General features: G+C 34.0%; 1 pseudogene; it reads left to right on the top strand.

Moving 5' to 3' along the window:
- Positions 1-22291, top strand: part of LOC119236891 (40S ribosomal protein S2-like) — a 69775-nt pseudogene that overhangs the window by 26 nt on the left and 47458 nt on the right.

The raw sequence follows: 22291 nt of genomic DNA, 5'->3' as shown, positions 1-22291 counted from the left end.
ACAAACAATACATATTGATTCCTTTTTATCATTTCATATTGATTTCATGTGAAAATTTATAACACCAGAGCTTCATCATGACTAAAAGTTGAGTCTAAATTTATACTACCAGTCCAGTTCAAGAACCAGGAGTTAATAAAATGAAAAAAGATATAATGATAGATATATTAAATAACTAAAAATAAAAGGGAAATTATTAATCTGATTAAGAATATTGCTGTAACTTGAACTTCCTTAGGAAAAGTTCTAGAACAAAAATTAGCATAGAATTGACTTGTTTGGAGGAATCAACTTTTGCAGAAGGGAAGAAAGAAGATAAAGCAGAGGGAAAAATTGAACTGCATGCAATTTTCAAGGAAGCTTCAGCTGATTATATGGGGAGTTCAAAAACTGGGATCACTCTTCAGAGTTGTCCTGAAAGGTGAGCAAGGCTATCATCTAACCCTTGTGACAATTAGTCATTGGGTAGAGGCTGTCCTGGAAAGAGATTGCTTTGAGCCAAATGGGTTTCTAGACAAGACAATCCAGACAGGAGTTCCACAGCTAAGAAATGTCTGCAAATGAGACTTCTGGCAGCTGGGGAAATGAGCCATTTGTACCTAATTGAGGATCTGAATATTATATCACAGGTCAACATAGTTTTCTATCAAAAATTCAAAGAAAATATCAAACTACATGATAAAATCTACAAATATTTATTTCCAAATGAGGAACACATCAAAAATTTTGGATACATCCACTGTTATTAGTGATCTCCTGAAGACAACAGTCAATAGAAGAACAAGTAATATGAATGTAAGAATTAGAAACAAAGAAGAAAAGCTGACATGACTCATAAGTGACAGAATTAACTACATATTTTCACTTTCTCACCTTTCATTTAGTCTTTGACCCTCTCCAATTTTCATCTCTCCTCCAATACTACATGTTTCTTATATGATTTCAATTGTCTCAGGTTTGGTATATTTTCATTAGGTCTTGTACTACTGGACTTCCCTGACTTGTTTAACACTGCCAGTCACTTCCTTCAGGAAATGTTCTACCCTCTTGACTTAAGGTAACTAATTCTCCCTGTTCTTTTCTGCCCCTTCTGATTTTCCTTTCAAGGGCATCTCCTTATCCACTCATCTCTATGAGGGCATTCTTGGCCTACTTCTGTTTTGACTTTACAGCCTCCTTAAATAGTTATGTTTCTTCTTATCACTCTCAAATCTCTATTGTAGTCTTTGTCCTCACTCAAGACTTTAGACCTGTTTAATCTATTGTTTCCTCATCTCCTTCAGCATACTGTATTCCTCTCAGTAATGTTCTATAAAACTGAACTCACCATTTCCTTCCTGAAACGTACTTTTTCTACATTACAACATCAATTATAAGTATCTAATTGTAGACTAAATTATGAGAGACATTACCATTTAACCCCATACACCTCTCTATATTCCTAATATTCCTCTATATTTAATGTTAGGGAAATTAAAGTTAAGAGCTCTATTTATATCCATTTGAAAACCAACCCTGATCTCACATGTAAAGAATTTAAGGAAATACCCTACAACTATTTTACAGGTTCATATAAGGTAATGAATGCTTTGTATAAGCAGTTTATAATAAATTTTGATGTTTAAATTTCCCCAGTGAATTTTGTATCAGACATAACTAAAGGAGAGTCCTAGATTTTAAACTTTTTTTAGATGTTGTGCAGTAAAGATATATTTATGCTATTTATATAACACAGATAGTTGGGAAGTCTTTGAATAAAAGTTATACGAATAATATTTCAAGGTGCTTAAAAATCTCAGCTAGGGCCTCCCCTGGTGGCACAGCGGTTGAGTGCTGGGTTGCGAAGCTGCCCGCAGCCTCTGCAGCGCCAGTTCGATCCCCGGCTGCTCCCTGGCCACCAGAGCAGGGTCCCACATGGCGCACAGACCTCTCCTGCCGCCCGCTGCTCCCCTCAGCAGTGTACTTCGGTCCTTGTGCCTGCTCTGCTCCCCGCTCTGGCTCTGGTGAATTCTCTCACCCTCCCGCGCTTCTGACTGTACCCAGTGCTTGTATAAATAAATAAATAAATAAATAAATAAATAAATAAATAAATAAATAAATAAATAAAAATAAATCTTAAAAAAAAAAATCTCAGCTAGCTGTCTTCTTTATCCCCATAATTAACTATATTTTCTTGTATATATAATCAGAGAAAATTAATTATGGGTATATGTTGGTAGCTATTAATTCTATTTATTAATAGGACATATTAATTCTATAAAGCATATTTATTTTCTTCTAAAAGTATGACAGCTTCTAAAGCATTACTGATGGCAACCATGTTAGTTCCTAAACATCAATCTTGGAAGTGTATCAACAATAGCTTATGCATATAGTGTGTTAACAGTGGCTAACACATACAAGGTTTTATTCTATTGCATAAAAGTATTATTCTATTGCATAAAAGTATCTTGAATGTAAGTGTTATCTTGATATGGCTAGCTTTTCTCCTTAGGATAAATGCTTATCCAAGATAATGATGAGACTTTAGGATATTATTATCATTGGGATTTTATCACAACTCTCTCATCTGTATACTTTCATACAGAATTTAGTAATGTGGAAATCTCTAATTGCAAGAAAACTTGGAAAACATTCTCTTTAAGTTTAGTGTATTGCTTCCCAAAATGAACTGTTTTTTTGAGATAAAAAGAGAAAAGGGTTATTGAGTTGACATGGCAGTAAATATTCTAATATTCAACAGATGAATTACATTATTTAGTTCTGTTTGAATTGAGCATACACTCAAACATTCTCTCTAGCAAAGTGTTAAACACCACCTTTCAATATCTCAGGCAATTAAATTTAGCCAGGAATAGTATGTGAGAAAGGAAATAATCTGACAATGTTACAAAGCTTCAAATTTAACTTGTACACTTTTTAGCAGATATTTTACCAATAAATGGTAATACATAGCAATTCAGCTAGGCATCATTACTCAGAAGTAATTAAAACATATTAAATGTAATTTTCTATGAAAGTTTCAAAAATGGTTCAAAGTTACAAAAATATTAACATTGCCAACTTATGAACAGGATATCAAACTGTCTTCACTTTGACAAAAATAAGGTAGGTGCTCAAATTAGAACGCTAAATTTTGTTTGTCATATTTTTGTTTGTGCTTTTGTAAGATTAACCAATGTTCATGAAAATTTCTACTGCAAATTTTAGAATGCATATTTAATAACAGTGATTGTTTCTTTGCATAATCTTTAATGATGTCAGTTATAAACTAGTCTGTACAACAATCAGATCGTTCAATACTGGGAGAATAGATTATTTAATGTCATTTATGCATTCTGGTGGTACATTTTTACTTTTCACTAGAAGCACTTATTTCTTATTTTTTTTTTCTTCTTTCTTTGCCTTTTTTAAAACCCTCATCTTCATTTCCTGAGATAGGATTCTTCGCTTTTTTGTTGTATTGGTGCAATTCTTCTGATGAATGGCCAGCCAGAAATTATTCAGGAACAGCCATCACAAGTCCAATATTCTACCCTCAATTATATATAGTTCTCTCTCATATAAGGAATAAAAGCTATGGGGCATTAAATAATAAATAGTTTTCATTTTCATCACTACTCTGCCCATGAATCTGTAAGAAAAATGAATGCCATTTAGTAAAATACCTAGGAGTGAGACTTCTGGATTGTATTTTTAAGATTGTTTAGTATTGTAAGACATTGTGAAACTGTCTTCCAGAGGGGTTCTACTATGAATTGCCATTAACAATGTAAAGAATCCTTCCTATTGCTCCACATCCTTGTCAGCACTTGGTGTTGTCAATGTCCCAGGTTTTGACCCTATAATAAGTGTGCAGAGGTATTTATTATCTTAATTTTAATTTTCCTGATGACAAATATGCAGAACTACTTTCATATGCTTATTTACTATGTGTCTATCTTTTTTGGTGAAGTGTCTGTTTAGGTGTTGGACCCCATTTATTAGTTAGATGAAATGTTTCTCACTACTGATTTTTCAGAGTTTTTGTAAATTTTGAATAGTAGTCCTTTATCAGATGCATCTTTTGTGTCTGTTTTCTTCAGTCTATGCCTTATCTTTGGATTGTACCATATGTTGATGATGTTGCCTCATAAGTTTTTCTTGTCATTTAATACTTTCCAGCACAGATACAATTTTATCTTTTGTGCTAACATTTTTGAATGCCAGATATAAATATTTTGGTGAGTCTTTGTTGCTGTGATTAATAATGCTCATCTATTGACTGTCTTATTCTGGATACTCATGGAACATTTTATTCTGCAAATTATTTTCTTTTTCTTTATATTACTTTTTTGAGGTGATCATTATATATGGTTCAGAGGTATAGGATCACACTCTTCAGGTATATGTTACCACAACTCCCCTTAGTTAAGTGTACACATCTACACTAATCAGCTCTCCCCTGCCCTGGGCCAGCAGCCAACATGGAAGTACAGATTTGCAGTGCTCTCTCCTGCCCTTGGTACCTCTGTTCACATACTCTTTGCATAAAGTTGCATTTCTTCAGTGTCTCTTATTTTTTAAAAGATTTATTTATTTATGAATACAAGAGCTAGTGTGCAGGCCAGAGATGTGGAGGTAGGGGGTGGGGGGAGTGGATTCACCAGAGACTGAGTGGGGAATAGAACAGGCCGATCAACTGAAATACACTGCTGAGGGGAGCAGTGGGTGAGGCAGGAGAGATCTGCTGCACCATGTGGGTCACCTCCCTGGCTGCTGGCTGGGGATCTTACTCGTGTTGCAGTGACTGTAGATAGCTTCATAGTGCTGTGTCTTAACCCCTGTGCCACCAAAGAGGACCCTCCTCAGTGTCTTGTCTGCCATGGTTAGCATTGGTCTCCAATATCCAGAAGGTATTCTAGTTTATTTACTGTATATCTATCATCTTTATCTTCTTTGGTGAAGTGTCTGTTACGGTTCCTCTGGCTCCAGTGACACTCTGGGGTGTGTTAGAGCATCCTCCCAGGAATATGGCACTGAACCTCGCCTGATGTCAATTTCAAATTCCCCATTTTTTTCTCTTTTCATTTTCATTGATTACTAGTCTCTGTCTAGCTAACCTAATCTATATTCCAGCATTTTCCATAGATCATTGTTCACAGAATCTGCCTTTCATGACTCTGAGAAGGCATATTCAGCTCACAATTTCCCCCATTATATCACATTGTATAGCCATATTGAACACTTTGTTACTGATTCTAAAACTCTGTGGACTTGAGCATATTGAGTAAAATAATTGAGGCTTTCGTTTTTGCTTAATAACTGAGTAGATCTCAGAGAACACTTCGAATTTTAAAGTTTCAAAGATCCTGGTCTCCTATTAAGAGGAAGGTTTTCATCACATTTGAGAAATGAGAAAACTACCCCACTGTGTAAAGACTTCCCAGAAAATGCTACAGTTCAACAGAATAGAGAAAGGAAATTTTGCTCCTTAATATCCCTGTAAATTCCAGGTTCTCTGTGTTCACCCTGGGCTTTAGTTAATAACCATAATTAATAAACAATGATGCTTGCTGCCTTTGGCATCATGTCTTAAAGAAATAATGCTAACTGTACCTTCACACTTGTTGGCTGACATATCAATGAGTATATGAGAAATGCCTCTTCAATATAATGTTAAAGCCAAATATGCTTGCTTTTCCAAGCATGTAAATCCTATATTATAAGTTTATTTGAATTTTCAACTAAGCAATTAAAAAGTTAAATATAAAAGGACAATCACCAATGATTTTCTATACAACTTTTCAGGTTGAACTCAAATTAGATGGCAAGAAATATCCATTATATGTCATATTTATAAGAGGTATTAAAAGTATTATAGAATAACTTCTTTCTGTTGAAAGTTATTATCCATCTACAAAGAAGTACTCCATTTATTTGTATCAGTACAAAGGGGTGAGTTGTCAAATATGAAAGGAAAATTAGTATATTATCTATTACTTTGTTCTCCAGTTTCCTCTCAAGATTTTCATCCACATGTACTACATTTAAAGCCAAATAGGACTGACAATTCTTAAAACAAATGTAAGTGAAATAACAACTTTCTTTGTTGTTTATAGCAAGGCTTAGAAGCACACTATATACTGGCAATCTCAGAGTATAAATAAATATGATGAAAAATACTTTCGATGATAGTCATGATGATTATAATGAAGACAGTAACAAAGATAAAGTCTTCTCTTTCCATATGCCCTTTTCCTTTTGTCAAAAATAGAATCAATATTCAATATTTCATTTTGAAAACATGATTTACCTTCTGTAAAAAGCCCTTGACCTATCACTTATAAAGAAGCTTAAAAATATCATGTTGCTAGGTATTGAAATTCACAAGTTCAGACAAGATAGGTAATGTTCATTTCTTTATCTCCGATGGCTTTCCTCCAGCAAAGAATTAATAAAAAAAATAATTCCAAAGTATTAAGTCAGAAAATTTGACTTTGAGTCTATTCTAAGTTCAAGTTAGATAGTAACAGCTATCTGTGATGTTCTGGTTTACTTATAATATTGGAAATTTGAAAAGAGATAGGTTTTTCCCTAAACAGATTTATGTATCAGATGCAATTCAATTTATAAGGTGACACTATCTTTACTGATTTGAATTGAATACAAGAAATTTAAATAATCTTTCTTCCACAGGCATTTGTAGTTGGGTAATTAATTAGTGTAACATAGTCAAGTTATCGATCTACTTGATGTTGTATTTCAGCTTGTCTATGATTTGTAAGGATGTTTATTCCTCTCATTCTCCAATTTAAACAAATTCTGCTTCAGTTATAATCAAACCAGGCCTTTTTCCAAGATCATACTGGTTATTTTTTATAACATTATTCACTAGTATTTTAATTGAGATATAATCAACATATGACATTATATCAGTTTCATGTGTACAACACAGTGATATAATATTTTTGTATGTTGCAAAATGATCACCATAATGAATCTAGTTAATTCTAGTTAGTTCATTAGTATTTTGGAAATTTAATTGCAGTTCAAGATGCAATTTCTAAATTCCCCTTACAAAGACAATGAGTTTTTCAAGGAGAGTCTGATAATTTTAATTAAAAACCTTTTTCTTTGAGAGTTAAAACAACTTTAGCTGACCATAATCATTTCTTTAAAAACATTAACTCATTAGAGCAAAAAATGCAATAGTAGCCCTGAGCCTGCATTACAAATTACATGTTTAATGTGCCTTTAATCATTCATAATGGATTCCCTGATTAACTAATATTGCTAAATACTTGGCATTGCATACATACATCATTAACAACAGAAAAAACTAAAGCCTAATTCTATTTTATAGGCACATCAGCTGTTGCCAACCATTTTCTATCAATCAACCTTGACCTAAAATTTGAACTCTTGTTAGTTGCCATGGGAAAATAAGAACATTCATTTTAGGCAAATGAATTTTTTTAAAAATTGTGTTTTTTTTATTATTCAAGTAATGGTTTACAACACTGTGTATGATGTAGGAGGAATAGGCGGTGTATACCTTCAGGTTTGTCTTACCATGTTATACCCACCACCAAAGCATTCATAATCCTCCACCATCCTCCATTGGGCCCCCTCCCTCCATACCTCTCCCCTCCTCCTCTGATAGACTCAGTTCTACAGTCCGATGTCTAGTATTTGTTTTGGTTTAGATTCAATTATTCTTTGTTTTGTTTATATCACACATATGAATGAAGTCATCTGGTATTTGTCTTTCACCTTTTGGCTTATATTACTTATCAGGTATGTAAGCTTAGATAAGTCTAAATTAAAATAGCTATGATAAATATATGCTGTGCCCTGAAACCTATGTATGTATCATATCTTGAAATTGAATGTTCTGGATAATCTATCAGTGTATTGACTGAATTCTCTATGATGTGATTTCTCTACCATGTGATATTTAGTTTTGTGTTTACCACCGTAATATCTTTTTTTTTAATATTTTATTTTATGCGGCAGCTCCAGCAATTTTATATAATTCTTTCATCTTTTTTCATTTTTGCACAATGTATGCATTTTCATTTTGGTTATATTCCCCATACAATTGCACCCCCCCTTATTTTGGCCCTAATTCTTCCTTTCTCCTCCCACCCCGTAGTGTATCTCTGGTTTATAGTTGCTTGTTGATTTTAATTTTTACTTTGTATTAATTAGTCTTTTTCCTGGCCCCTTATTTAGGTTTTCTAAATTCCTGCTATGAGTGAGACCATCCAGTATTTTTCTTTTTCTTTCTGGCTTATTTCACTGAGCATGATCCCATCCAGCTCCATCTATGTTGCTGCAAACTGCATGTGTTTATCTTTTTTGATTGCTGAGTAATATTCCATGGTGTATAGGTACCACATCTTCTTGATCCAGTCATCTATTTGGGGGCATTTGGGTTGTTTCCATAGCTTAGCTCTTGTAAATAGTGCTGTTATAAACATAGGGGTGCAGGTGCCCTTTGGAATTAATGTTTCTATGTCCTTTGGATAAATACCTAAGAGTGGAATTGCTGGATCATATGGAAGCTCTATGTTTAGTAGATCAAGAAATCTCCACACAGCTCTCCATATGGTTCGACCAGTTTGCACTCCCACCAGCAATGCAGGAGAGTTCCTTTTTCTCCACAACCTTGCCAACATTTGTTGTTGCTAGTGTTTTTAATATGTGCCATTCTCACTGGTGTAAGATGGTATCTCATTGTAGTTTTGATTTGCATTTCCCTGATTACAAGTGATGTTGAACATTTTTTCATATGCCTGTTGGCCATTTGCATTTCCTCTTTTACCACCATAATGTCTTGATCACATAACCAAACATCTTCCTTAATTCTTAATCCCAATGTTGTCTGTTGTCTCCTTTTGATTTTATCTTTGTTCATTCTTTTGAAGTTGATAGTGTTATCAAAATAGTAGTCAGAATTCTTTTATCCAGAATTTATTTATTTCACAAATATTAATAAAACTTCCACTGTGTCTCAGCCATTGGGATAGACTTTGGAGACACAAAGATAAGATTCCATTATATTTGCTCCCTGTAGCTCAAATACCACTGAAGTATCAGCCTTTAAAATATGTAAATTACATGTCGAAAATTCAAGTCTTCTAGGATTGAATCTTGCTTTGATTAGTCAGAAAATGTTTCAAAAGTCTCTTATATAATGGTAGGTCTTAAAATATGAGTGTATGACTTCAGAACAGGGAGGACAATTTCCCAGGTTGTGAAAGCAAGATGGGTATTAATTTTAAATTCCAGAGTTCCATTAATGGTGAAAAAATGCCATAATACTGTTGGATATTTATATGCAATTAAGAACCAAAGAAATACCAATTAAGCAATTCAGCAGTCAAACCTGAACAGGTCTACAAAACTAGAAAAAGTAACTGACCATCTCACTATGAATGATTACATATAGTAATATAATAAGCTAAGTGTGTAAATTAACTACATAAAATATAAAGGCTAAAATGTTACTATTTTTTCCTCTGTCTTCATTTATTTTCCATAACAGATTGTAATTGTCCACCTGTCAATAAGGTGATGTAGGATTGCAATAAAGATGTGTTGGTTAAGAAAAATTATTCTTTATCATTTTATTTCTATATTTCTGTTTTATACTCTTCTCCATTTAGCTCAATATATGCCAGATTTTTAAGATCATACCCTGTTATCTTCCCGTGAACACTGCAACTTGAAAATTGAATTCTACTCCTAAAAAAGTATGTAATTTAAACTGATTTAAAATACAAATACTAGTGTAGACAGAAACTTACCTCTGAGACCACATGACTCTTGGTACTAATGTGTCATGTATATTCACTCATTTGCTTTGCCTGAATGTTCTTTCTCTGAGAATTGCTTGGTATTTTTTGGCTTCTGCCATTTACCACTTGTTTTGGTGACTGAACCCTCCTACTTCAAGACCACTTGTCTAATTGAAAATGTATGTTATATATTTTGCTTCTCTGTTAGTTTTATATCCATCCCCCTCTATTCCCCTCCCCAGTCACTCAGATCTCCCATCACTATTTTTTTGTCTCTTTATCTTCTTCTTTCTAGCCTTGGCTCATCAATTCTCTACTTCCTGATGCTATTTATAGCCACAAGAGTGACAAATTCTTAGAGTGATTTCACAAACTTCAACCACTACCAAACACAAAATATATACTTTAGTTGGATACATTATATATAAGGTGAGGACTTACCTTTTTCTTTTAAAAAAATATATTACCTTGAACCTTTACATATGGCTTAGCAAATACCATGTTAATGGAATGGAAAGCAGAAATATTTGTATTCTGATACATATAGGTGTTTTGAATTATGTAAAATATATATTATGCACCATTTATGAGACGTATATATCTCAAGATAATTTACATATTCAAATATACCTTAAGAGTCCTTGATCAACATTCATCAGCACCATGAGGCTATGCTGATTTTGGTGAAGTGTTTTTCAGGCTTTCATGGAGATCTGAGTTAGATAGAAAAATCAAACTATCTCTGGTATATGTCTGATAGTACTGCTCTCTCTTACTACCAAGAGCTCCATGGCAATGTATGCAAAGTATGTGTGTGAAGCTACAGTGCAACTTTCAGATGCTTTATTCCACAATGTGAGTCTAAGAAATTTGACATTGCTTAAGGGAGAGAAAAGGTGCTGAAATTTTTCTTAGAGATCTACGTGGGTTATGTTATCATCTACTTTGAATATTCTAGGTAGCTTTCAAATACCAGTTATTTTTCATAGTCATAATCCAAAGTGTATTTAATATCACAGAGCATTTCCTTTGAAGAACAGCATGTACCAGATCAATTATAAGTTGAAAAACTAGACACAAATCCAGAACACAAAGAAACCCAGCTGCTAACTGAGTAGAATCTTTCTTATATAATATCTAAGCAATTAACAAATAAGGAGGATGAAAATCACTCAGTTTTCTCACACTGGGTCTATGGTATTTTTAACTAAATAAATATTTTGTTTAGAGGAAAGTAAGGTCTTCTTGTATATGAATGGACATAAACTGAGGAGACTTAATATCTGCCTCTCTTTCATACAACTTTTAAGTAATTATCCACAAAGTATTTTCTATTGATTCAGTTACCATCCCCAAATTTAGTAACTTAACATGAACTTTTATTTCCTTAAGATTCTGTGGATTCAAAATTTGGACTGAAGTTAGATGGTGAATCCTTTGCTAAACTTTTATTAAATAAAATCTGTACCTGATAAGTATCTGCCCAAAGAATTATACCTGGATATATTATGAACTAACGATGTAAAACTAGGCAAATAAAATACATGTTCACTTTCTAATTTATAATATAAAGGTATTGAATTAATGTTTCCTGTGAACCCTTAAAGATCTGATATTTTTGTTTCTAAAATAATTTATGAATACTTCCATTAGCAAAGACCCTTGTATACAAAATGGGAACACTATACAGAAATATAAAAGTTGGATATTTATATGAGGGAATATGCAGTCTAATATTGATCATTTAACTACATATTAGGGAGCTCTATAAAAACATACATACTCTCACTTCATTATGCCAACTGATTTTTTTTTCTTTTTTTGATGTTAGGAAAGAAAAAATATGTAATTCACTTTAAATATATTTAAAGTACATACATTTTGAGTGATCTTGTCCAGCATCTGACCCAAGGTTCTTTTTTTAAAATATTTTATTATTTATTTATACAAGAACTGAGGTACAGGCCAGATATGCGGAAGGGTGAGAGGATTCACCAGAGACAGAGTGGGGAACAGAACAGGCTGACTGAAATACACTGCTAAGGGGAGCAGCGGGCAAGACAGGAGAGGTCTGCCGCTCCATGTGGGTTGCTCTGCAGCTGGCGGAGATTGAACCAGCACTGCAGAGGCTGCAGACAGCTTCTCAGCACTGCACTCAACCACCTGCACCACCAGGGAGGCCCATAGACCCAAGATTCTTAATCACTGCATTGTATTTCCCCTGTGCCCACTGGGTAAAGCAAAACATATCGAGTATTTTATATATAATAAGAAATAAGTCCAAGTGCATTTATTTAGTGTGTATTAGAGCATAGACATGGGAATATGGGCCAGAAAAAATTTGATATGTAATTTTAGTTATAGGATTTGAGGAAATTGGGGCTTAAAGAAGTTAGGTTTCTTGTCCTTTGAGACAGTAATAAGAGAACATATTTAATCATAGCAAGATTTTTGTTTTAGAAAATAGTGCCATTTTCATCTGGAAAGATAACTTCGAATAGCTCCCTGAGTAGTTTGAGCTTGTTTTTCGATAAGCAATATAGGGAATATATAGAATCTTTTTAGACAAGGAAGTTATATTATAAAATGTGTTGACTAATTTGCATGATTACCTTTGAGGCCAAGTAACTAGTTAGAAAGTTGACTAAAATATTTTGGTAAGACATTTCTCAAGTGTTTCAAAGAACACTGGTTCTTAGAGGTTATAAGAGCTATTTGGGGTTTTTGTTTTGTTTCACTTTTAGTTTCTGTCTTGAAATAAGATCAAGCATTTGTATAAAACCAAAGAGGCTTCTTTATTGGAAAACATCTTTTTCTTTGGCATTTAAAAATTTCCACAATAGAGTAAATCATGTGTGGCTTTTCTGAAATATGTCTGATCATATAAAGCCCTCGATTTTTTTGAAGAGATTCTCAAAAGATCAGTGTTCCTCAGAATATGCTAGAAAATGAAGGTTCAATTGTAAGTGATGGAAAATAGCAACAGAAAAGAGAGAGGTGAGTTTAAGAATGATTGTTTTGGTGAAGAAGGATGTGATCAGATTACTGATTGGCTTAGAAAAAACAAGACAGAACATAATATTAAAGATAAATCCATAACTTTGAACTTAAAGATGAAGAATATAAATGAAAAAATGAGCATATGTATTTTACTAGATGGGGCAGGTGGAAGTACATTTATTTTTAGGTGAAGAATTTATGTGTCTACTTCTATTTAATGAAAATCCTCTTTGTTCTTACCTCCCTATTAATCAGCCCATTCTCTATGCTAGTTGTCTCTCCATGTGAAGGAATCCTGAGTAGAGGAATATCCTTTTATTCCTTCTCGCCATTTCACTGTTCCATGGGAGACATGGCTTTTTGGTGAATTTGAAACTGTGTTTGGAGGAAAGGTAATCAGCCCATATGAAGCAAGAGGCCTCTGTCCTCATGGAGAGAAGATTGGATTTCAGTGCTGTACTGTGGCATGGTGGAAACCACTTGGATGAAGGTGCTATATTTTTTTTTTAAGATTTATTTATTTATGCATTCAAGAACTGAGGTACAGGCCAGAGGTGTGGGGGGTGGTGTGTGAGAGGATTCACCAGAGACAGAGTGGGGAGCAGAACAGGAAGACTGACTGAAATACACTGCTGAGGGGAGCAGCAGGCGAGTCAGGAGAGGTCTGCTACACTATGTGGGTAGCTCCCTGGCCAGGGAGTGAATTCGTGCTGCAGTGGCTGCGGTCAGCATCACAGGCTATGTCTTAACCCTTTGTGCCACCAGAGAGGCCCAGGAGGGTGCTATATTAAAAAAATGACAGTAGGGGTAGAATTAGGAATGCTCTCTAATACAGATTTTATCAGTAAAATAATTGGTATTTTGATCTATATGTGGTTACCTCTTTTATCTATCTCTGAACTGCTTCATAACTTCACAAAGGGATTTCATTGGCAGAAGCAAAAATGAGGACCAAATACTACCACATCTCCTGAAGTTGGTGCCTCCCTCCAAGGAACCCATTTGACACAAGACCTGAAAATTCAAACTTCAAATTCATAATAGAAACAATCTAATGTGTGACCACCTGAATAGTCCTTCTGGTTTGGAATGCAATTGGTACAAATATAGCTGCTGTGGGGAGTCTTACAATAAAAGCATTGATTTAACTTCGCATGACCAGTTTTAAGGCTAGTTTATTATGAACTCAAAAGGAAATTGATGAAACATGGATGGGTTACACAGTCAGAATAACCAGTCAGGAGCAACAAATATACTTGGGTTTCAGAAAAGGGAGGGCATATTTGTGTGTGTGTGTGTGTGTGTATGTATGTATTTGTATTGTATACAAATATATGCATGTATATTTGTTCTGTTTGCCCTAAAATTTCCTTGTATACCATGAAGCTCTAAGACAAGTGAGGCAATATGGATTCACATATATTTAATGTATTTATAATAACAACAAATGAGTCAGAAAACATAAAAGCTATTAAAAAAAAAGTTTCCTGAAATGTGAACTCAGCTAAAACCTTTTATATATAATCCAATATTTCACCCTTTGTCTACTAAACACACTTTTCCAAAGGTTCTCTAGATCTTTTTCCAAGAGAAAACTAGCTATTGCAAATAACCTTTGGATCTGCCTCTAATTACTATTGACATATAGCTTTTTGCATTAAAATTTCATCAGCAATCCCAAGTTGTATAAACTAATAGTAGTATATGAGTTTGTTTTCAGCTAACTCATAACTCGCTCTGTTCCTCAATCAAGCTCAACCTGTGCCCTTAGCTCATCCCAGTCTTGTGGTTGTACAAAAGTAAATCCTGAGCAGTGTTCATTATCTCATCAGCTTTTCCACAGTGAGATAATTTCCACTGATCTAACATAGTTTACTTCACATCTACCAGAATGAATATATTAAATATTTATTCTTCTGATATAGTAGGATTTACCTTTTAATAGTTACTAGTCAATCTGCATACAAAATTAACATATTGCTCAAGCATGTTGGAAAAAGTAGGTACTTATGAGTTTTTTGCATAATTAAAAATTAATTTTATCTTGGTTTAAAGATGGATAATAATGGGAAAAAAGACAAATTTTACAGTTTCATGAACAACATTTTACACTGATATAATAATAAAGAGACCACAGGAGTCTGCCAAACATGTTTCACACTAATATATGATGTGTTTAATATTCTTCTTTTCCTGCCAGTCAGTATTTGAAAATCCCCTAGACTTTCATATCTGGGGTGATAGGTGAGCTGATGATATTAGAAAATTTGCATCTTGGTTCTAATTTCCAATCATGGAAAAAGTGGTATATATGGAATTTTGTAAGCTGTCACATCAATTTGTTATTCCTCATATTTATAAGCACACTTAAAGCTTTAAAGAAAGCAATTTTATTTAGAAGTAGGAATTTGCTAAACACTACCTTACTGCTATGAGAGGATACAATAACTGGTGTAGTGTCCTATAGTTGCCATTAAGGTGTCTAAAAATTAGCTAATTGAATAGGTCTAGTAAGTTAGTATCTTTTAATTTTCCATAAGTAAATTGACCAAGAATAACATGACTTTATCACTGGGATTCACTAGCAAAATTTATTATATCAAGGGAGTAGAAAATATGATAACTCAGGTACATTTTGTGATATATCAGTCAGAAATGCCCCTCAAACTATGATGTGCTCAGTTTCCAGTCCTCAAAAACTTGTCTAATGAAATTCATGTCATTTGTTGTGGTTCTAACAAGTATAGACTTGACATCTCTAAGAATGATTCTTTTACTTTTGCATGAATTGCATCAGACACTTTGTCATAAAAGATTTTCTTTCTGTCTTTTGGTGCATCTAATGTAGAGACATGCAGTAATCAGTGTCATAGCTTGAACCCCCTCCAGTCTCAATTTCAATGTTTTAAGCCTGAGGCTGACCATATGGCTCAAAGATAAGCCTTTTTCACCATCTAAAAGGTCACAGTCTATCTTTAGTTATGTTTAAAACTCATTTGAGCCTGGTGACTTTCAGAAATGATAAATCTTTGCTAAGAATATGTGAGTTGTTTACTGAGGAACAAAACAAACAAACCCATAGAGCCAAATGAATTTTAATATGTTGGAGAATATATCTTAAAAGTTATCATTTGTGAACATGATTGTAACTATTTCAAGATCTAATGAGGAAAAATAGAAATTATCAGTGATGAGTTTCCAACTGTAAAAAGGTATATACAAGAAGGCACTGTGGCATTTTCTTGTCAGATAGTTAAGTTTTATCACCAATAAAATATTAAGAAAAACTAATTCTGTCCATATTATGCTGTTTTCAAGCTTTGTCTTTGACCTTCTGTGTTCTCCTTCTGACTTTATTCACTTAGCATAATCCCTTGCAAGTCTATCCATGTTGCCACATGACATGAGTTTTTCTTTTTTGATTGCAGAGTAGTATTCTATTGTGTGTGGATACTACATCTTCTTGATCCACTCATCAGGTTGTTTCCATATCTTAGCTATTGTAAAAATGTTGCAATAAACAAGAGTACAAGTCCCTTTCAAATTATTAGGGTTTTTATTCCTCTTCCTTTGGAGTTGCATCTCAGTCATTAACTCAGATGTGTGGACCTCTTTCTGAACTCCAGTTTTGTTTTTGTTTTTGTTTTTGTTATATTATTTTATTTTCCTTTCTTTTTATTATATTCCTTTCTTATTGACATACTCTGACCCCATTTAATTTAGGACATCTTTGATGTTCTCTCTTATATTACCCATCTCATCTTCTTCTTTTCTTGACTTATTGTGTTGGTTACAACAACCAATACAATGATGAATAGAAGAACGAAAGTAGTCATTCTTGTCTTACGGTAGAAGAAAACTTTCAACAGTTCACCATTAACTATGATGCTTCTTGTCACTTTTTAAAATATCCTTTATCAGATTAAGAAAGATGTTTTATTTCATAGAATGCTAAGTTTTTGTTTCAGTGACGTATTGATAAACAAGAACAGACATAAGACCAATGATCTTTATAGAATGAATCCAGAAATAAACCCACAGATTTATTCAACTAATCTTTGACAAGGAGCAAAGAATATGCATTGGAGCAAAGAAAGTTTGTTCAATAAATGGGCTTTTAAACTGGGTCGCTACATGCAAAAGAATGAAGCTTGACCACTACCTCACACCATACACAAAAATCAACTCAAATGGATTAAAGAACTAGGACATAAGACCTGAAACCATAAAATATATAGAAGGAAATATAGGTTGAACACACTACGTGATTTACACATCAAAGCGACATCTTTACAGACACATCACCCAAAGCAGTGATAGTGAAGGCAAAGATAAACAGCTGGGACTACATCAAATTAAAAGCTTTTGCACAGCAAAAGAGACAATAACAAAACAAGAGAACCCCACCAACTGGGAGAACATTTTTGCACCCAACACTAATGATACCGGACTGATCACAAAAATCTGCAAAGAGCTGATGAGACTCAAACAACAACAAAGAAAATAATCCAGTCAAAAAATGGGCAGAAGAGCTAAAAAGAAATTCTGAAGAGGAAATGCAAATGGCCAACAGACATATTGAAAAAATGTTCAACATCACTTGTCATCAGGGAAATGCAAATCAAAACTACCATGAGATACCTTTACACCAGTGAGAATGGCACATATTAAAAAAACTAGCAACAACAAATGTTGGCGAGGGTGTGGAGAAAAAGGAACCCCCTGCACTGTTTGGTGGAGTGCAAACTGGTCCAACCACTGTGGAAAGCTGTGTGGAGATTTCTGGACCTACTAAACATTAGAGCTTCCATAGGATCCAGTGTTTTCCTAGGTATTACCCAAAGGACACAGAAACATCAATTCCAAAACACCTGCACCCCTATGTTTATAGCAGCACTGTTTACTTCAGCTAAGCTTTGGAAACAACCCAAATGCCTAAATAGATGACTGGATCAAGAGATGTGTACATATATACCATGGAATTACTCAGCATTCAAAAAAGATAAACACATTCAATTTGCAGCAACATGGATGGCGCTGGAAGGATCATGCTCAGCGAAATAAGCGAAAAGAAAAAGAAAAATACCGGATGGTCTCACTCATAGCAGGAATCCTAGGAAACTTAAATAAGGGACCAGGAAAATGAATAACTATAAGAAAGTGAAAATCAAAATCAACAAAAAACTATGAACCAGAGACACTTTTAGGGGGGCGGGGGCCAGGGGAGGGATTGGGTCAGAATGGGGGGGCTGCAATTGTATGGGAATATAACAATGGTTATAAAAAAATAAAATAAAAATAAATAAATAAATCTTTTTAAAAAATCCTACTTAAAAGAAAGCAAATAAAATTAAAAATATATAATTAGATGTAAACAACAAAAATATAATTCATGACCAAAAAAATTCTCAATAGAAATCTATTCCATCAAAACGTATATACTCTTAATTCCTTGGAAAAATATTGCCAAATCATTTAATAACAATTATTTTGACTTAACCTGAAGTCAGAAGTATTCGAATCAAATTCTTTTCCTAGCACTATTATATTTAGAAATATTTCCAGCATGCTGTGTGAATTTGGTATCACATTTTAATTTTCATTTAACAACAGAAGATTTAATTGGAAAAAAGATAGATGTATAATTATTTCCAGATCTATTAATATTAAACCTCTTGGTTTATGAAAAAGATAAACCCATAGAATAAAGAGTAGGACAGCTTATGCTTTAACCTTGAAGTGGTGATGACATCACTATTAAAACAGTTCTAGGGCCTTCCTGGCGGCTCAGCGGTTGAGCGCTGGATTGCGAAGCTGCTCGCAGCCTCTGGAGCACCAGTTCGATCCCCAGCCAAGGGCGAGGGTCCCCATGGTGCTCAGACCTCTCCTGCTGCCTGCTGCTCCCCTCAGCAGTGTACTTTGTTGGTCTGCCTGCTCTGCTCTCCCCTCTGGCTCTGGTGAATTCTCTCACCCTCCCGTGCTTCTGACTGTGCCCAGTGCTTGTATAAATAAATAATTAATTAATTAAAAAAAGAAAAAAGAAAAATGGTTCTTTAAAAAAAAAAAACAAAAAAACAGTTGTAAGCATTAAATACTTTTAACATAGTTCCACATCAAAATTTTCTCATTTCATAATGTGAGAACTATACAAACAAAATTTCTTTTATTTGCTTTTAGCTGATCTGCAAGTAGAATTACATCATAAAATTACATTTGCTTTATAGAATAGGTGTATCTTTAAGTGTAAAAATACTTGACATGATGTAATCTCTTATCGTAGAGGACCTTAATGATTTTAAACATTTTGCTTTTTTTAAAGATTTACTTCTTTATGCATACAAGAACTGAGTTGTGGGAGGTGAGAGGATTCACCAGAGACAGGGTGGGGGGCAGAACAGGCAGATCTACTGAAATACACTGCTGAGGGGAGCAGCGGGTGAGACAGGAGAGGTCTGCTGCGCCATGTGTGTCAGCTCCCTGGCCAGGGATCGAACTCATGCTGCAGTGGCTTGTGATAGCTTGATAGTGCTGGGACTTTAACCCCTGTACCACCAGGGAGGCCCTTAAACATTTTATATAAAAGACCTATAAATGATAATAAGTACCTTATATAATTCACAATACTCATTTTTGTCCATGTAACAGGAAATCTGTCCCTTAAGTTTAGTCCTCTTTAGATTAGCATTTGTATCTTAATTCTCTGGCCACTTTTACAATTACTTCATAGATGATTTCACAACAGAAAAGCTAAATAAGCAAATTCACTTGGCCTCTACCTGAAGGACCAATAATATCCAGGCATTATTTTGCATGCTGGTTATATAGTAATCTCTGAATGCAATTTTAATCCCTCCAACAAAATGCAGAAGGGTAAAGGTGGTAATTTATAACTGTATCTCATATAGGGGAATATTACCATTTTGTATGTGATATAAAATGTTACAGGTGGTCCCAAGAGGCCAGCTTCACAGTGATTTATAATAATTATATTAACTCCTTACCTTTTATTATAGAGAATTAAATATGAAGAGACTGATTTTGCTAGTACTATATTTAACCAAGATTTAAAAAACACTCAATACAGACATTCATATAAAACATGAGAGACAGCTGTCAGTTACTCCGTGTAATACATAAAGAGTGAAACCTTAATTATTTTTAAGTACTCAATTCAAAGAATTGTTTTCTTCTGTGAGATGCAGCGCTTGACTGTGTGATCTTATTTTGTCAAAAGCAAGCAGGTAAAATAAAAGACATAATTTTCTCTCACACATGGAAGTGACTGTCACTGTGATGAGTGGTCATTTACTAGTTGTTATGATTATGGCCATCCAGCCTGGAATTTTCTCTAATCATATTTTCAATTGTCTCCTGAGATGTATCCTTCAGAAGTGAAGAACCTGTCTACCAATCACTCACTGGGCATGTATTGTTTTGAGTTTTATCAGAATAAAATACTAACTTGTCTAGCTGAGACAAGTTAGTTAGGCTGCTGAGACAACATATCACACAAAGACACACACTGCACACTCACAAGCCTTTGGCCACTATCTAGAAAAACCTGTGCTTCACAAACCGTTGAGACTATTTCTTGGTTTCTTAGATAAATAACACATGGCACTTTCTAATTATGTGGTGTCAACCAAAGTATTTTTGTTTAATGTGATGGAAGACAATGTCCACTTTGGTGGTGGGAAAAATATTGTGACCACATCTGAGAAGAGAAATCCTATATTGAGAAAAAATAAGGGTGATTTTAAAATAATAATAATAATAATATTTAATTTGTTTTTAATGTTTATTTATTTATTTATTTAGCATAGAAGAACTAGGGTGTTGGCCAGAGGTATAGGGGGTGAGAGGAGCCACCAGAGACAGAGTAGGGAGCAGAGTAAGCGAATCTGCCAAAATACACTGCTAAGGGGAGGAGCAGGTGAGACAGGAGAGGGCTGCTGTGCCATATGTGGGTTATTTCCCTGGTTGAGGATCGAACTCAGGCTGTGGGAATGATAGTGCTGAGACTTAACCTCTACAACACCAGGCAGGCCCCAACTAATACTTTTTTGTTAATGTAACATTGGTTTGCAACACTGTGTGCAATTCAGAAATACAGGCTCCCACTAACTCAGGTGTACATTAGCATACCACAAATTGCATCTGATTTTCTTAGTTTTTTTTTTTCATTTTCATTTTTATTTATTTATGCATACAAGAACTGGGGTGTAGGCCAGAGGCTGAGATAGCACTGAGACTTAGACCCTTGTACCACCAGGGAGGCCCCTGATTTTCTTAGATAATTTTAATTTGGTTATGCCTGAAGACTTTAAAATGAACTTCTACTACATATTAAGAGTCTCAGGAATACACACTGATCAGTGGTTTTTCACTGTGTCTCAATATACTTATACTTGATGGACTCTTTTTGTCAAAGTAGTATGATAGATACATTTTGGTTAGTCATGCACATGAATTGTTGTCATATGCATTAAGACTAATATATCAGACATAAATAGATATATACTAAAAAGATTGTTTTTTTCCTTCTGTTTAAAGTTGTTCCATTTTTGGCTTCCCTTGATGTTTAGTATCATACTATTATTAATTACAAGAAAGATACAAATTGGATTCACAAATTAACACTTCTGCCAGTAATTTATGAGACTTCTAGTTGCTCCCTAACCTTAGTAGAACTTGTTTTAGTGTTTTTAACTTAATTCAGATTGGTTAATTTATCACTTTTGGGTTATCATTTGTATTTTATTAATTAATTATGTTGACTAGCACTTTATTTTTGGCCTTCCTTTGGATTCTCCATGTTTTATTTATTTTTTCTCATTGATTTACAGATTAAATTTGACACAAAATTTTTAAATTTGTTTATTTTTTATTATTTTTTTACATAGGTAACATGGGTTCATAAGACTGTGTATATTATATAGGCATAGGCTTACAATTCATCAAATGTGTGTTACCACACCATGCCCAAAACACCAATTTTCTCCATCTTTGCTCAGATACTTTTTGTGAACCTGTTGGAGAGAGCAGTTTCCAGAAATCAGTACATGATTTTAAAATTGTTTAGTAATTTGAGAACCCCAAAGACCTGACTACCAGTTACATAAGTTATATAGTTTCAGACCTTTTGAGGCCTATGTAACTGCCATTGCAATACAGTGGTTGAGTTAAAACTACATTCAATAATGTAGTTAAAACTACATTCAATTGAGGCAAGACTCATCAATTATTTTCAATCCCCTCAGTCTTATTCTACTGATTTTGGGATCTTTACCAAAAAATAGCTACTTTTATTACTATTAAATGCCGTAGATACCTTTATGATTTTGAGCCATTTTAAATATGAACTGAACAAATCTTCATTTCTCCAATTTTATCTTCACTTCTGTTTGATATTTTCCTCATACATAATTTTTTTTTTGCTTTTTATACCCTCTTCTTTGCTGGCTAGTGCTTGTGAAATTAAAATTGAAAATCAGTGATCTTAAGGA

This window comes from Talpa occidentalis, unplaced genomic scaffold (genome assembly GCF_014898055.3).
Source record: "Talpa occidentalis isolate TD23 unplaced genomic scaffold, MPIMG_talOcc4v2.1 talOcc4.9, whole genome shotgun sequence".
NCBI classification, from domain to species: domain Eukaryota; kingdom Metazoa; phylum Chordata; class Mammalia; order Eulipotyphla; family Talpidae; genus Talpa; species Talpa occidentalis.
This window is presented reverse-complemented; position numbering and strand designations above follow the sequence as displayed.